Here is an 11,418-nt window from a genome sequence, read left to right on the forward strand (position 1 = left end):
GACAACCTATGGCGGTGATGGTTCTGCTCAGGCAGAGCAGTGCTGATGCTCCTCATAAAGCTGTCGCTGCTGTGAAGGTTCTAGGTGACATCACAAATCCCTATGGTTACATACACAACAAAGCTGGGTTGTTGTTGTTTACACTCTGCAAGGCCTGTGGAAGTGAGTGACATCATAGCACTGTAGTTCTGAGGGTTCTAGATGGATGCAACAATCTCCTGTTGCTTCTATGAAGGCCATAATAGACGACATCACCAAACAGCTCCATAGTCACATACACAGCAAAGGAGAGATGTTGTTTACACCTAGTGATGTCAGTGGTATTGAGTGACATCACAGCACAGTGCTAAGGCTCCTGGGCCTGGACACAGCAGCGGCTGCAATATCTCAACGGAGAATACGTTTATATATATGTGTGTGTGTGCGCGTATATATATATATATATATATATATATATATATATATATATATTTCTCCGCCGAAATCACTTTTAAACCCATTTCCACCTTTTTTTCCCTTCTCTTCCTCTTACTTTTTTTTCACGTTTTTTTACGTTTTTCTCCTTTTCGCCTCTTTTCTGGGCGTATTATTCTTCTTTTTCTTCTTTTTTTTCGTCTAATGCATACCCCATCAGTGCAGCAATGCTTATTCAATACCGCCAGCAGATGGAGACACTGGGGGATAATTTTCTAAGGATTTATACTGATTTTTCCTGTCTGAATTTGTCGCACAGAAAGTTGCAGGCCAAATATGTGTGACATTTCTGCGACTTTAGCTTCTAGAGCATTTTTACAACATTATACATAGGTGCTGAATACATAAAAAGCGACTGTTCAGCGACAGACAAGTCGCATCGGCTGAAAGTAGGCCAGAATGTCAGTCCATGTTGGAGCAGGTTTAGATACAGTCTAAAGTATAGATCTCAAAGTCTGTGCACAGAATTTAGCAAGGGCCTCGCACCTTCTGATGCATCAGGTAGGTGCACAATAGCATAGCCTAACCCTCTGTACTTTGGTCTATATTGATGCGGGACATAGACAGCCAGCTGATGACCAATCCATTAGTGCAATGGATGGCTGGAAGCATTTGTCTTTGCCTTTGCAATACCACAGAAGCAATGCATGGTCAATGTACAGCAATGACACACCTGTGTGAACAGCCAGGAGACCCCCCCCCCCCCCCCCCATGTTATGTTACATAGTTACATAGTTAGTACGGTCGAAAAAAGACATATGTCCATCAAGTTCAACCAGGGAATTAAGGGGTAGGGGTGTGGCGCGATATTGGGGAAGGGATGAGATTTTATATTTCTTCATAAGCATTAATCTTATTTTGTCAATTAGGAACATTCAGCACCCACCCGCTATCAAGGCAGCTGCCTATTATGTCATGCCCTACCTGCACAGGTGTGCTGGCTACTCAAATGATCCAATTAAGGAGGCCATTTAGTCAGCAGCAGCAGAAGTCCTGTGCCTGGACGCTCCAACAGCGGCCAGACACAAGCAGAAGCAGAAGCAGCAGAAGCAGCAGAAGCAGCAGCAGCACCACCTTTTGTTTTTTGGCTGCAGCAGCAGCAAGGCCCACAGGGCTGGCTAGCTGGCTAGCCAGCAAGCAGGTAGCAATGAAAGTAGGAATCTTTCTTTTTAACCCTGTAAGGGGGTGGTGCACTGTACCCGAAGATACTGCCATATCGGGTCAATGCATAGGGCGACGGAAGCAAGCTTCGAAATCGGCCCCCGTTCTCAAAAATCCATTTAATATATGGTCCCCAGATAGGGGACGTATCAGATATTAAACTGATAAGAACAGATACTACACTTGATCTTAGCCAAAAGGCCGAGAAGCGATAACCGTGAAAGGGGCGGGCCCAACAAGGTGCCCTTCATGGGCACTATCACTGCTTGCTGTCAGGGAGGCTGCCAGACAATTTTCCATGCACACTCTGGGCTGGGGGGCAGTCAACCACCAGTACACACAGCAGAACCTAAACCCATACCATTATTGCTAAGCAGCAAGACAGGGGCCCATTGCACTCCCACGGGGCCTTTTTAAATGCAATCCATAACCCGGATTTGCCAGGAACCCTTCTTACTCCTCCTACTTGCATGTGACACTGGGCTTAGGATCTGCATAGGAAACACACACACAAGCACACACCTACCTTTGTTGCCTGCAGATGCCTCCTTGGCTGTCCCCAAACGGTATCAAACCAACACCCACGGGAAGCTGTAAGCATAGAGGACATGCCTGCACCCCATTGGACTTACCTGTGTGGGTTAAACCCGGGTTATTTGACAACCTATGGCGGTGATGGTTCTGCTCAGGCAGAGCAGTGCTGATGCTCCTCATAAAGCTGTCGCTGCTGTGAAGGTTCTAGGTGACATCACAAATCCCTATGGTTACATACACAACAAAGCTGGGTTGTTGTTGTTTACACTCTGCAAGGCCTGTGGAAGTGAGTGACATCATAGCACTGTAGTTCTGAGGGTTCTAGATGGATGCAACAATCTCCTGTTGCTTCTATGAAGGCCATAATAGACGACATCACCAAACAGCTCCATAGTCACATACACAGCAAAGGAGAGATGTTGTTTACACCTAGTGATGTCAGTGGTATTGAGTGACATCACAGCACAGTGCTAAGGCTCCTGGGCCTGGACACAGCAGCGGCTGCAATATCTCAACGGAGAATACGTTTATATATATGTGTGTGTGTGCGCGTATATATATATATATATATATATATATATATATATATATATATTTCTCCGCCGAAATCACTTTTAAACCCATTTCCACCTTTTTTTCCCTTCTCTTCCTCTTACTTTTTTTTCACGTTTTTTTACGTTTTTCTCCTTTTCGCCTCTTTTCTGGGCGTATTATTCTTCTTTTTCTTCTTTTTTTTCGTCTAATGCATACCCCATCAGTGCAGCAATGCTTATTCAATACCGCCAGCAGATGGAGACACTGGGGGATAATTTTCTAAGGATTTATACTGATTTTTCCTGTCTGAATTTGTCGCACAGAAAGTTGCAGGCCAAATATGTGTGACATTTCTGCGACTTTAGCTTCTAGAGCATTTTTACAACATTATACATAGGTGCTGAATACATAAAAAGCGACTGTTCAGCGACAGACAAGTCGCATCGGCTGAAAGTAGGCCAGAATGTCAGTCCATGTTGGAGCAGGTTTAGATACAGTCTAAAGTATAGATCTCAAAGTCTGTGCACAGAATTTAGCAAGGGCCTCGCACCTTCTGATGCATCAGGTAGGTGCACAATAGCATAGCCTAACCCTCTGTACTTTGGTCTATATTGATGCGGGACATAGACAGCCAGCTGATGACCAATCCATTAGTGCAATGGATGGCTGGAAGCATTTGTCTTTGCCTTTGCAATACCACAGAAGCAATGCATGGTCAATGTACAGCAATGACACACCTGTGTGAACAGCCAGGAGACCCCCCCCCCCCCCCCATGTTATGTTACATAGTTACATAGTTAGTACGGTCGAAAAAAGACATATGTCCATCAAGTTCAACCAGGGAATTAAGGGGTAGGGGTGTGGCGCGATATTGGGGAAGGGATGAGATTTTATATTTCTTCATAAGCATTAATCTTATTTTGTCAATTAGGAACATTCAGCACCCACCCGCTATCAAGGCAGCTGCCTATCATGTCATGCCCTACCTGCACAGGTGTGCTGGCTACTCAAATGATCCAATTAAGGAGGCCATTTAGTCAGCAGCAGCAGAAGTCCTGTGCCTGGACGCTCCAACAGCGGCCAGACACAAGCAGAAGCAGAAGCAGCAGAAGCAGCAGCAGCACCACCTTTTGTTTTTTGGCTGCAGCAGCAGCAAGGCCCACAGGGCTGGCTAGCTGGCTAGCCAGCAAGCAGGTAGCAATGAAAGTAGGAATCTTTCTTTTTAACCCTGTAAGGGGGTGGTGCACTGTACCCGAAGATACTGCCATATCGGGTCAATGCATAGGGCGACGGAAGCAAGCTTCAAAATCGGCCCCCGTTCTCAAAAATCCATTTAATATATGGTCCCCAGATAGGGGACGTATCAGATATTAAACTGATAAGAACAGATACTACACTTGATCTTAGCCAAAAGGCCGAGAAGCGATAACCGTGAAAGGGGCGGGCCCAACAAGGTGCCCTTCATGGGCACTATCACTGCTTGCTGTCAGGGAGGCTGCCAGACAATTTTCCATGCACACTCTGGGCTGGGGGGCAGTCAACCACCAGTACACACAGCAGAACCTAAACCCATACCATTATTGCTAAGCAGCAAGACAGGGGCCCATTGCACTCCCACGGGGCCTTTTTAAATGCAATCCATAACCCGGATTTGCCAGGAACCCTTCTTACTCCTCCTACTTGCATGTGACACTGGGCTTAGGATCTGCATAGGAAACACACACACAAGCACACACCTACCTTTGTTGCCTGCAGATGCCTCCTTGGCTGTCCCCAAACGGTATCAAACCAACACCCACGGGAAGCTGTAAGCATAGAGGACATGCCTGCACCCCATTGGACTTACCTGTGTGGGTTAAACCCGGGTTATTTGACAACCTATGGCGGTGATGGTTCTGCTCAGGCAGAGCAGTGCTGATGCTCCTCATAAAGCTGTCGTTGCTGTGAAGGTTCTAGGTGACATCACAAATCCCTATGGTTACATACACAACAAAGCTGGGTTGTTGTTGTTTACACTCTGCAAGGCCTGTGGAAGTGAGTGACATCATAGCACTGTAGTTCTGAGGGTTCTAGATGGATGCAACAATCTCCTGTTGCTTCTATGAAGGCCATAATAGACGACATCACCAAACAGCTCCATAGTCACATACACAGCAAAGGAGAGATGTTGTTTACACCTAGTGATGTCAGTGGTATTGAGTGACATCACAGCACAGTGCTAAGGCTCCTGGGCCTGGACACAGCAGCGGCTGCAATATCTCAACGGAGAATACGTTTATATATATGTGTGTGTGTGCGCGTATATATATATATATATATATATATATATATATATATATATATATATATTTCTCCGCCGAAATCACTTTTAAACCCATTTCCACCTTTTTTTCCCTTCTCTTCCTCTTACTTTTTTTTCACGTTTTTTTACGTTTTTCTCCTTTTCGCCTCTTTTCTGGGCGTATTATTCTTCTTTTTCTTCTTTTTTTCGTCTAATGCATACCCCATCAGTGCAGCAATGCTTATTCAATACCGCCAGCAGATGGAGACACTGGGGGATAATTTTCTAAGGATTTATACTGATTTTTCCTGTCTGAATTTGTCGCACAGAAAGTTGCAGGCCAAATATGTGTGACATTTCTGCGACTTTAGCTTCTAGAGCATTTTTACAACATTATACATAGGTGCTGAATACATAAAAAGCGACTGTTCAGCGACAGACAAGTCGCATCGGCTGAAAGTAGGCCAGAATGTCAGTCCATGTTGGAGCAGGTTTAGATACAGTCTAAAGTATAGATCTCAAAGTCTGTGCACAGAATTTAGCAAGGGCCTCGCACCTTCTGATGCATCAGGTAGGTGCACAATAGCATAGCCTAACCCTCTGTACTTTGGTCTATATTGATGCGGGACATAGACAGCCAGCTGATGACCAATCCATTAGTGCAATGGATGGCTGGAAGCATTTGTCTTTGCCTTTGCAATACCACAGAAGCAATGCATGGTCAATGTACAGCAATGACACACCTGTGTGAACAGCCAGGAGACCCCCCCCCCATGTTATGTTACATAGTTACATAGTTAGTACGGTCGAAAAAAGACATATGTCCATCAAGTTCAACCAGGGAATTAAGGGGTAGGGGTGTGGCGCGATATTGGGGAAGGGATGAGATTTTATATTTCTTCATAAGCATTAATCTTATTTTGTCAATTAGGAACATTCAGCACCCACCCGCTATCAAGGCAGCTGCCTATCATGTCATGCCCTACCTGCACAGGTGTGCTGGCTACTCAAATGATCCAATTAAGGAGGCCATTTAGTCAGCAGCAGCAGAAGTCCTGTGCCTGGATGCTCCAACAGCGGCCAGACACAAGCAGAAGCAGAAGCAGCAGAAGCAGCAGCAGCACCACCTTTTGTTTTTTGGCTGCAGCAGCAGCAAGGCCCACAGGGCTGGCTAGCTGGCTAGCCAGCAAGCAGGTAGCAATGAAAGTAGGAATCTTTCTTTTTAACCCTGTAAGGGGGTGGTGCACTGTACCCGAAGATACTGCCATATCGGGTCAATGCATAGGGCGACGGAAGCAAGCTTCGAAATCGGCCCCCGTTCTCAAAAATCCATTTAATATATGGTCCCCAGATAGGGGACGTATCAGATATTAAACTGATAAGAACAGATACTACACTTGATCTTAGCCAAAAGGCCGAGAAGCGATAACCGTGAAAGGGGCGGGCCCAACAAGGTGCCCTTCATGGGCACTATCACTGCTTGCTGTCAGGGAGGCTGCCAGACAATTTTCCATGCACACTCTGGGCTGGGGGGCAGTCAACCACCAGTACACACAGCAGAACCTAAACCCATACCATTATTGCTAAGCAGCAAGACAGGGGCTCATTGCACTCCCACGGGGCCTTTTTAAATGCAATCCATAACCCGGATTTGCCAGGAACCCTTCTTACTCCTCCTACTTGCATGTGACACTGGGCTTAGGATCTGCATAGGAAACACACACACAAGCACACACCTACCTTTGTTGCCTGCAGATGCCTCCTTGGCTGTCCCCAAACGGTATCAAACCAACACCCACGGGAAGCTGTAAGCATAGAGGACATGCCTGCACCCCATTGGACTTACCTGTGTGGGTTAAACCCGGGTTATTTGACAACCTATGGCGGTGATGGTTCTGCTCAGGCAGAGCAGTGCTGATGCTCCTCATAAAGCTGTCGCTGCTGTGAAGGTTCTAGGTGACATCACAAATCCCTATGGTTACATACACAACAAAGCTGGGTTGTTGTTGTTTACACTCTGCAAGGCCTGTGGAAGTGAGTGACATCATAGCACTGTAGTTCTGAGGGTTCTAGATGGATGCAACAATCTCCTGTTGCTTCTATGAAGGCCATAATAGACGACATCACCAAACAGCTCCATAGTCACATACACAGCAAAGGAGAGATGTTGTTTACACCTAGTGATGTCAGTGGTATTGAGTGACATCACAGCACAGTGCTAAGGCTCCTGGGCCTGGACACAGCAGCGGCTGCAATATCTCAACGGAGAATACGTTTATATATATGTGTGTGTGTGCGCGTATATATATATATATATATATATATATATATATATATATATATATATTCTCCGCCGAAATCACTTTTAAACCCATTTCCACCTTTTTTTCCCTTCTCTTCCTCTTACTTTTTTTTCACGTTTTTTTTACGTTTTTCTCCTTTTCGCCTCTTTTCTGGGCATATTATTCTTCTTTTTCTTCTTTTTTTTCGTCTAATGCATACCCCATCAGTGCAGCAATGCTTATTCAATACCGCCAGCAGATGGAGACACTGGGGGATAATTTTCTAAGGATTTATACTGATTTTTCCTGTCTGAATTTGTCGCACAGAAAGTTGCAGGCCAAATATGTGTGACATTTCTGCGACTTTAGCTTCTAGAGCATTTTTACAACATTATACATAGGTGCTGAATACATAAAAAGCGACTGTTCAGCGACAGACAAGTCGCATCGGCTGAAAGTAGGCCAGAATGTCAGTCCATGTTGGAGCAGGTTTAGATACAGTCTAAAGTATAGATCTCAAAGTCTGTGCACAGAATTTAGCAAGGGCCTCGCACCTTCTGATGCATCAGGTAGGTGCACAATAGCATAGCCTAACCCTCTGTACTTTGGTCTATATTGATGCGGGACATAGACAGCCAGCTGATGACCAATCCATTAGTGCAATGGATGGCTGGAAGCATTTGTCTTTGCCTTTGCAATACCACAGAAGCAATGCATGGTCAATGTACAGCAATGACACACCTGTGTGAACAGCCAGGAGACCCCCCCCTCCCCCCCCATGTTATGTTACATAGTTACATAGTTAGTACGGTCGAAAAAAGACATATGTCCATCAAGTTCAACCAGGGAATTAAGGGGTAGGGGTGTGGCGCGATATTGGGGAAGGGATGAGATTTTATATTTCTTCATAAGCATTAATCTTATTTTGTCAATTAGGAACATTCAGCACCCACCCGCTATCAAGGCAGCTGCCTATCATGTCATGCCCTACCTGCACAGGTGTGCTGGCTACTCAAATGATCCAATTAAGGAGGCCATTTAGTCAGCAGCAGCAGAAGTCCTGTGCCTGGACGCTCCAACAGCGGCCAGACACAAGCAGAAGCAGAAGCAGCAGAAGCAGCACCACCTTTTGTTTTTTGGCTGCAGCAGCAGCAAGGCCCACAGGGCTGGCTAGCTGGCTAGCCAGCAAGCAGGTAGCAATGAAAGTAGGAATCTTTCTTTTTAACCCTGTAAGGGGGTGGTGCACTGTACCCGAAGATACTGCCATATCGGGTCAATGCATAGGGCGACGGAAGCAAGCTTCGAAATCGGCCCCCGTTCTCAAAAATCCATTTAATATATGGTCCCCAGATAGGGGACGTATCAGATATTAAACTGATAAGAACAGATACTACACTTGATCTTAGCCAAAAGGCCGAGAAGCGATAACCGTGAAAGGGGCGGGCCCAACAAGGTGCCCTTCATGGGCACTATCACTGCTTGCTGTCAGGGAGGCTGCCAGACAATTTTCCATGCACACTCTGGGCTGGGGGGCAGTCAACCACCAGTACACACAGCAGAACCTAAACCCATACCATTATTGCTAAGCAGCAAGACAGGGGCCCATTGCACTCCCACGGGGCCTTTTTAAATGCAATCCATAACCCGGATTTGCCAGGAACCCTTCTTACTCCTCCTACTTGCATGTGACACTGGGCTTAGGATCTGCATAGGAAACACACACACAAGCACACACCTACCTTTGTTGCCTGCAGATGCCTCCTTGGCTGTCCCCAAACGGTATCAAACCAACACCCACGGGAAGCTGTAAGCATAGAGGACATGCCTGCACCCCATTGGACTTACCTGTGTGGGTTAAACCCGGGTTATTTGACAACCTATGGCGGTGATGGTTCTGCTCAGGCAGAGCAGTGCTGATGCTCCTCATAAAGCTGTCGCTGCTGTGAAGGTTCTAGGTGACATCACAAATCCCTATGGTTACATACACAACAAAGCTGGGTTGTTGTTGTTTACACTCTGCAAGGCCTGTGGAAGTGAGTGACATCATAGCACTGTAGTTCTGAGGGTTCTAGATGGATGCAACAATCTCCTGTTGCTTCTATGAAGGCCATAATAGACGACATCACCAAACAGCTCCATAGTCACATACACAGCAAAGGAGAGATGTTGTTTACACCTAGTGATGTCAGTGGTATTGAGTGACATCACAGCACAGTGCTAAGGCTCCTGGGCCTGGACACAGCAGCGGCTGCAATATCTCAACGGAGAATACGTTTATATATATGTGTGTGTGTGCGCGTATATATATATATATATATATATATATATATATATATATATTTCTCCGCCGAAATCACTTTTAAACCCATTTCCACCTTTTTTTCCCTTCTCTTCCTCTTACTTTTTTTTCACGTTTTTTTACGTTTTTCTCCTTTTCGCCTCTTTTCTGGGCGTATTATTCTTCTTTTTCTTCTTTTTTTTCGTCTAATGCATACCCCATCAGTGCAGCAATGCTTATTCAATACCGCCAGCAGATGGAGACACTGGGGGATAATTTTCTAAGGATTTATACTGATTTTTCCTGTCTGAATTTGTCGCACAGAAAGTTGCAGGCCAAATATGTGTGACATTTCTGCGACTTTAGCTTCTAGAGCATTTTTACAACATTATACATAGGTGCTGAATACATAAAAAGCGACTGTTCAGCGACAGACAAGTCGCATCGGCTGAAAGTAGGCCAGAATGTCAGTCCATGTTGGAGCAGGTTTAGATACAGTCTAAAGTATAGATCTCAAAGTCTGTGCACAGAATTTAGCAAGGGCCTCGCACCTTCTGATGCATCAGGTAGGTGCACAATAGCATAGCCTAACCCTCTGTACTTTGGTCTATATTGATGCGGGACATAGACAGCCAGCTGATGACCAATCCATTAGTGCAATGGATGGCTGGAAGCATTTGTCTTTGCCTTTGCAATACCACAGAAGCAATGCATGGTCAATGTACAGCAATGACACACCTGTGTGAACAGCCAGGAGACCCCCCCCCCCCCCCCCATGTTATGTTACATAGTTACATAGTTAGTACGGTCGAAAAAAGACATATGTCCATCAAGTTCAACCAGGGAATTAAGGGGTAGGGGTGTGGCGCGATATTGGGGAAGGGATGAGATTTTATATTTCTTCATAAGCATTAATCTTATTTTGTCAATTAGGAACATTCAGCACCCACCCGCTATCAAGGCAGCTGCCTATCATGTCATGCCCTACCTGCACAGGTGTGCTGGCTACTCAAATGATCCAATTAAGGAGGCCATTTAGTCAGCAGCAGCAGAAGTCCTGTGCCTGGACGCTCCAACAGCGGCCAGACACAAGCAGAAGCAGAAGCAGCAGAAGCAGCAGCAGCACCACCTTTTGTTTTTTGGCTGCAGCAGCAGCAAGGCCCACAGGGCTGGCTAGCTGGCTAGCCAGCAAGCAGGTAGCAATGAAAGTAGGAATCTTTCTTTTTAACCCTGTAAGGGGGTGGTGCACTGTACCCGAAGATACTGCCATATCGGGTCAATGCATAGGGCGACGGAAGCAAGCTTCAAAATCGGCCCCCGTTCTCAAAAATCCATTTAATATATGGTCCCCAGATAGGGGACGTATCAGATATTAAACTGATAAGAACAGATACTACACTTGATCTTAGCCAAAAGGCCGAGAAGCGATAACCGTGAAAGGGGCGGGCCCAACAAGGTGCCCTTCATGGGCACTATCACTGCTTGCTGTCAGGGAGGCTGCCAGACAATTTTCCATGCACACTCTGGGCTGGGGGGCAGTCAACCACCAGTACACACAGCAGAACCTAAACCCATACCATTATTGCTAAGCAGCAAGACAGGGGCCCATTGCACTCCCACGGGGCCTTTTTAAATGCAATCCATAACCCGGATTTGCCAGGAACCCTTCTTACTCCTCCTACTTGCATGTGACACTGGGCTTAGGATCTGCATAGGAAACACACACACAAGCACACACCTACCTTTGTTGCCTGCAGATGCCTCCTTGGCTGTCCCCAAACGGTATCAAACCAACACCCACGGGAAGCTGTAAGCATAGAGGACATGCCTGCACCCCATTGGACTTACCTGTGTGGGTTAAACCCGGGTTATTT

General features: G+C 46.0%; 5 non-coding genes across 5 annotated transcripts; all 5 read right to left on the minus strand.

Annotated features, from left to right (window-relative positions):
* Positions 1-1,657: 1,657 nt before the first annotated feature.
* Positions 1,658-1,848, minus strand: LOC130307364 (U2 spliceosomal RNA). Its single transcript, XR_008856548.1, has one exon. It is a non-coding gene; the product is annotated as a U2 spliceosomal RNA (small nuclear RNA).
* Positions 1,849-3,939: 2,091 nt separating this feature from the next.
* Positions 3,940-4,130, minus strand: LOC130307374 (U2 spliceosomal RNA). The gene has a single exon (XR_008856558.1). It is a non-coding gene; the product is annotated as a U2 spliceosomal RNA (small nuclear RNA).
* Positions 4,131-6,220: 2,090 nt separating this feature from the next.
* LOC130307365 (U2 spliceosomal RNA) lies at positions 6,221-6,411 on the minus strand. Its single transcript, XR_008856549.1, has one exon. It is a non-coding gene; the product is annotated as a U2 spliceosomal RNA (small nuclear RNA).
* Positions 6,412-8,501: 2,090 nt separating this feature from the next.
* On the minus strand, positions 8,502-8,692 carry LOC130307366 (U2 spliceosomal RNA). The gene has a single exon (XR_008856550.1). It is a non-coding gene; the product is annotated as a U2 spliceosomal RNA (small nuclear RNA).
* Positions 8,693-10,782: 2,090 nt separating this feature from the next.
* LOC130307378 (U2 spliceosomal RNA) lies at positions 10,783-10,973 on the minus strand. The gene has a single exon (XR_008856561.1). It is a non-coding gene; the product is annotated as a U2 spliceosomal RNA (small nuclear RNA).
* Between the last annotated feature and the right edge of the window lie 445 nt (positions 10,974-11,418).

The sequence above is a fragment of the Hyla sarda genome, unplaced genomic scaffold (assembly GCF_029499605.1).
Source record: "Hyla sarda isolate aHylSar1 unplaced genomic scaffold, aHylSar1.hap1 scaffold_1422, whole genome shotgun sequence".
In the NCBI taxonomy this organism is placed as follows: Eukaryota; Metazoa; Chordata; class Amphibia; order Anura; family Hylidae; genus Hyla; species Hyla sarda.